This window comes from Sapajus apella, unplaced genomic scaffold (assembly GCF_009761245.1).
Source record: "Sapajus apella isolate SASKATOON/1434 unplaced genomic scaffold, GSC_monkey_1.0 scaffold182, whole genome shotgun sequence".
In the NCBI taxonomy this organism is placed as follows: Eukaryota; Metazoa; Chordata; class Mammalia; order Primates; family Cebidae; genus Sapajus; species Sapajus apella.
Window position 1 is genome coordinate 1,278,541 of NW_022437122.1, and position 6,215 is coordinate 1,284,755.

General features: G+C 41.8%; 1 pseudogene; it reads left to right on the forward strand.

Annotated features, from left to right (window-relative positions):
• The first annotated feature begins 5,335 nt into the window (after positions 1-5,335).
• Positions 5,336-5,910, forward strand: LOC116543156 (annotated as a pseudogene).
• The last annotated feature ends 305 nt before the right edge of the window (positions 5,911-6,215 follow it).

Sequence of the window (6,215 nt, forward strand, 5' to 3'; positions counted from 1 at the left end):
CAGAGGTTGCAGTGAGCTGGGATGGCGCTCCAGCCTGGGCAAGAGGGAAACTTCATCTGAAAAAAAAAAAAAAAAAATACTGGGAATGACTTGTCTAATTTACTTTCATTGCCTCGTGAGTGTACAGTAGAGCTGTCCTAAGCCTGTAAGATATGTAGAATTATATATATATATATATATATATAATTGAATCCAATGTCTTCTATTAAGGAAGAAAAAAAATTTGCAAAATTGTAAAACAATGCCCTTCTTCTCATTACAACTTTTTTCTTTTGGAAATTCTTTTGTGAAGTTATTTTTCACATAACAATGTTATTTATGTTAATATTTTTACTGTATTCATGTAAACATTATTTTATGTATTTTAAGTTAGCCTGAAGTAAAATTGACTTTTCTTGTGTACAGTTCTATCAGTTTAATTTTTTTTTTAGACAGAGTCTCACTGCTACCCAGGCTGGAGTACATTGGCATGATCACAGTTCACTGCAGCCTCCACCTCCCAGGCTCTAGCCATCCTCCCACCTCAGCCTCCGAAGTAGCTGGGACTACAGGCATGCACCATCACACTAGGCCAATTTTTTAATTTTTTCTAGAGATGGCATTTTGTCATGTTGTCCAGGCTGATCTTAAACTCCTTGGCTCAAGTGATCCTCCAGCCTTGGCCTGTCAAAGTCCTGGGATTACAGGCGTGTGCCACCATGCCTGGCCAGTTCCAGAAGTTTTAAAAAATATAGATTCATATAGCCTCTGCTTCAAGATCAGATACAAAACAGCTCCATCACCATAAGAAACTCCCTGGTGCTGCTCCATTACGGCCACATTTTCCCACTAACTCCTGCGACCACTGATTTGTTCTCTAACATTATAGTTGCATCTTTTTGAGGTTGTCATATAAATAAAATAATACAATATGTAAGCCTTTGAGACAGGCTTCCTTCACTCAGAATGTTACCTCTGAGATCCAAACAAGTTGCTGGATCCTTTTTTTTTGCTGGGTAGTATTCCATTCACTATAGATGTACCAAAGATTGCTTACCCATTTACCAGGGGAAGAAGTTTTCAGTTGTTTCCCACTTGGGGGTATTACAAAGAAAGCTTTGTGAAACACAGCTATACAAGTTTTCATGTGACCACAACTTTTCATTTGCTAAGGTAAATACCTAGGACTGGGACTGGTGGGTCATACAGCAAGTGTATGTTTAACTTTATAAAAGACTGCCAACCGTTCTTCCAGAAAGTCTTGAGCACATTGTCATGAGAATGTAAAATGTGTAGCCACTAAGGTAAACAGTATGGTGGTTCCTCAAAAAATTAACGATGGAATTACACTATGATCCAGCAATTCTACTTCTGGGTATACATTAATAATAATATATACTAAATAATAGAAACTACTACTAATAACCAAATTTGATGTATCCTACTATACTCTCCCAGCACAGAGTACTTCAGACACCAGATATGTGTGGGATTCTCCCCACACACCAAGTAAGTAACCAACTCTGCAGCATGGACACCAACTGGGTGTCCTCTAATTCAATTTTATTCTGACACTATCTACCTGTAGATAGCATCAGATCCCACAGGTCGAGGGCGCAGTCCGCAAGACTGCCCCCCACATCCTATGCCAACTGCAAGCCTCAGCAAGTTGCTTTACCTGCACTTCCGACTGACTGGCTATAAACGAGGGAACCCCACCTCTAGTCCGATTAATTTGCTAGAAAGGCTCACAGAACTCAGGACGACACTTAACTTACATTTAACAATTTATTATAAAGAATATTACAAAAAATATTGATGAAGAGATACCTAGGGTAAAAGATGAAAAGGGACGTGGAGGTTTCATAACCTCCCGGGCATGCCACCCTCTGGAACTTTCATGAGTCCACTATTTAGAAACTGCCCACACCCTGTCCTTTGCAGGTTTTAGAGAAGCTTTCTGAGGTAGGCATAATTGATTGAACAATTGACTACTGGTGATTAACTTAACCTTTAGCCCCGTTTTCCTCCCTGAAGGATGGGACTGCAGCCAAAAATCCCAACCTTCTAATCATTTCTGGTGACTAGCCACTTTCCTAAAGCTACCTAGGAGTTGCCAGCCATCTGTCAACTCATTAACATATAAAAAGACATCACTTTAGAGATTCCAAGAATCTTAGGAGGTGTATGCCAGGAAACTGGAACAAAGACCAAATATATATTTCACAGTACAATAATACCAAAAGGAATTGAAAGCAGGGAATTGAACAGATATTTGAATACCCATGTTCACAGCAGCATTATTCACAATACCCAAAAGGTAGAAGGAACACAAGTGTCCATCCATGAATAAATGGATAAGCAAAATGTAGTATACACATAGAACAGAATATTCTTCAGTGTTAAAAAGAAATTCTGACATATGCTACAACATGGATGAACCTTGAGGACATTACATTAAGTGAAATAAGCCAGTCACAAATACTACATGATTACTTATATAAGGTACCTAAAATACTCAAGCTTGTAGAAAGACAAAGTAGAATAGGGGTTGCCAGGAGCTGGGGAAAAGAGAAAGGGGGAGTTGTTGTTTAATGGAAATAGTTTGTTTTGCAAGACGAAAAACTTCTGGAAATTAGTTGTACAACAATATGAATATATTAGCCATACTGAACTGTACACTTAAAAATGGTTATGATGGTAAATTTATGTTACGTGTATTTTACCACAATTTAAAACAATCAATTGGCCATATTTTTGTGAGGATCTATGTCTAGGTTCCATTCTGTTCCTCTGATCTATACGTCTAAGTCTTCTCCAATATCACACTGTCTTGATCTGATTCGTGTAGCTTGATAGTCTCTCTTTTTTTTTTTTTTTTTTGAGATGGAGTTTCAGTCTTGTCACTCAGGCTGGAGTGCAATGGCATGATCTCAGCTCCCTGAAACCTCCACCTCCCAAATTCAAGTGATTCTCCTGTCTCAGCCTTTCCACTAGCTGAGATTACAAGAGCCCACAGCCACACCAGGCTGATTTTTGTATTTTTAGTAGAGATGGGGTTTCACCATGTTGGCCAGGCTGGTCTTGAACTCCTGACCTCAGATGACCTGCTTTCCTTAGCCTCCCAAAGTGCTGGGATTACAGGCGTGAGCTACCATGCCAGGCCTTGATAGTGTCTTAAAACTGAATGTTGCTGGCCGGGCATGGTAGCTCACGCCTGTAATCCCAACACTTTGGGAGGCCGAGGCAGGTGGATCACAAGGTCAGATCGAGACCATCCTGCCAACATGGTGAAACCCCATCTCTACTAAAAATATGAAAAATTAGCCAGGCATGGTGGCAGGTGCCTGTAATGCCAGCTACTCAGGAGGCTGAGGCAGGAGAATTGCTTGGAGGTTGCAGTAAGGAGTGGAGTTTGCAGTAAACCGAGATGGTACCACTGCACTCCAGCCTGGCAGCAGAGCAAGACTCCGTCTTAAAAAAAAAAAAAAAAGAATTGAACATTGCTTATTGTTTATTTGGGGGAAAAGGTGAGGTAAGATGGACAGCTATAAAAAGAACCACTAGTATTGTAAGTATATTCTTAAATAAACACAATGGTCACAGCCTGATAAGCTTTATGCTAAGAAAGATGGGGCCATATTATATTCCTCTATTTTCCAGTGCCCCACCCAGTGGCTGACTACCATGGAGTAAGCACTCAAGAAATTTTTTTTGAGACAGGGTACTGCTGGGCTGCCCATGCTGGAGTGCAGTGGTGCAATCACGGCTCACTGCAGCCTCCAACTTCTGGGCTCAAGTGATCCTCCTGTCCAGGCTGGTCTTGAACTCCTGGGCTCAAGATATCCTCCTGCTTCAGCCTCCCAAAGTGGTGGAATTACAGCACTTGAGTGCCAGGAACTCAATTAATTTCTGACAAAGGAATGAAGATATTTGTTCCTTTACCCATTGCAGTTTAAAATACAAGAGAAGCTCTGTGATATCAAAATGAGAAATGGTCTTGGAAAAAATTAATTTGAGCACACAGAATATTTGCCAGTATGTGCTGCAAAAAATATGTAGTCAAAAATATCCATAGAAGTGTTGCTTAGAATGGGGCAAAAGCCCAAGAGAAAAAAAACCTCTCACAGGGTTAATGAGAACTACAAGCCAGGCTTTAGGCAGAATTGTAGTCAGGCATCAACCAGGGTGCACTGGTGTGCCCTGACTCACTTCCCTGCAGCTGCTAACTAACCGAGGGGCTTGCAGCACACTGACCACCTGCTCCTCCATTGCTCCCATTGATAGAAACCGACACTGGACCTTTTTACCCAAGAATTGCTTAAGGTGTTTTACGGATCCTGAATTCTAGCAGAATCCCTGATGCCAACAGGTCTGAAGATCCCTACCAGGAAGCTGACTCAGCATCTCCTGGTCCAATGACTTCACCCCCACTTCTCGACCAATCAGCAGTCCCCATACCTTAGCCCATCACCTGTCCAGACCCCTTAGAATCCCCATCCCCAAACCTCCCAGGGAGGCAGATTTGAGGTTTCCTCTCATCTTTTCGTTCAGTTGCCCTACAATTATTCATCTACTTCTCTGCTGCAACTCCCACGTTTTGGTGCATTTTGGTGCAACAGGCAATCCAACCTGATGGTCTTATAACCATATTAAAGTGAAACAGAGAAATAAATAAATGTGAAACAGAGAGGTGTGACTTGGAAATTATATACACTGGGTGTGGCAACTTCCTGATACTTTGTGTTTTCATACTGACCTTGTTCACACTCATAAAGTACCTTAGACTGACTGTGATTCTGATGATGAGGAGGAGAAGGAGGAGAACAGGGGTGGCAAGGTTTTAAACTACTCTCTTTCCTAATTTTCCAAGCATTTACAAGTAGCTCAAATTTTCCAAGTATTCTTTTCTTTCTACAGAACTTCCATTAAAACAAAAAGCAATTGTGAATCAAGCCTTATGCATAAGAATTAATAGTTCCACCTTATAGATCCCAAATCAGTGTGTCATTTGGGCAAGTCACCTCTCTCCCAGATTCCTATCTGCCCTACATGTAACTGGAATTTTGCAACAGATGTTACAGTCTTCCTTCTCCTCTCCAGCTCTGTAGAAACTTTAAGAAAGCCTGAGAGTAAAATCTGTACCATATAAATTCAGAGGAATGTTTATACTGACTAATTTCCTCCAATCTGGTCAACTTTGTATGGGAAAATTCCTCATCTTACAATGTCTCATGCATAAAGTCATCTGGTCTCTTAACTGCACTGTTGAATATTTTTAAGACCAAAAAGCTTGCTAAACTCAAAACAGTGAAAGAATTCAGTTGAAAATAAAGTGAAAAGTCACATATGGCTTAGAGGGAGAAAGCAGCGCTAATGATTTTAGGCCTTAACAGTTTGAGATCCAGACTGGCTGCTCTGAAGCCATCTTTGCATTGTTCCTCGCCCAGCTCCTTGCTCACCGCAGCCGCCTCCACTGCGTGCCTCGACTCTTCTGCTGAGGACTCTGGCAGCTTTATCGCCAGAGTCCCTGAACTCTCGCTTTCTTTTAAATCCCCTGCATTGGATCACCAGCGTGCTCCACCATGTCAGAGGCAGCCACAGACACCAGCTCCAAAATCACACCAAAGATATAAAGGAGAAGAAGGAAGTTGTGGAAGAGGCAGAAAACGGAAGAGATGCCCCTGCTAGCGGGAATGAGGAAAATGGGGAGCAAGGGGCTAACAGTGAGGTCGAAGATGGGGAGGAAGGTGGGGAGGAAGAAGGTGATAGTGAGGAAGAGGATGGAGATGAAGGTGAGGAAGCTGAGTCGGCTATGGGCAAGCGGACAGCAGAAGATGCTGAGGATGACAATGTCGATACCAAGAAGCAGAAGACCGAGGAGGTTGACTAGACAGCAAAAAAGGAAAACTTAAACTAAAAAAAAAAAAAGGCTGCCGTGACCTATTCCCCTTGCACTTCCCATCTCAGAATCTAAACGTGGTCACCACCTTTGAGTAGAGAGGCCCGCCTCCTGCCCACCACAGGCAGGGCCACCTGCAGATGATACATGCGCTCTAACACCCAACCCAAACCATGAGAATTTGCAGCAGGGGAGGAAAACAGAGCCAAAACTTCCAAGGCCCTGCCTTTTTCTTAAAAGTACTTTAAAAAGGAAATTTGTTTGTATTTTTATGTACATTTTATATTTTTGTACATATTGTTAGAGTCAGCCATTTTTAATGATCTCTGATGAC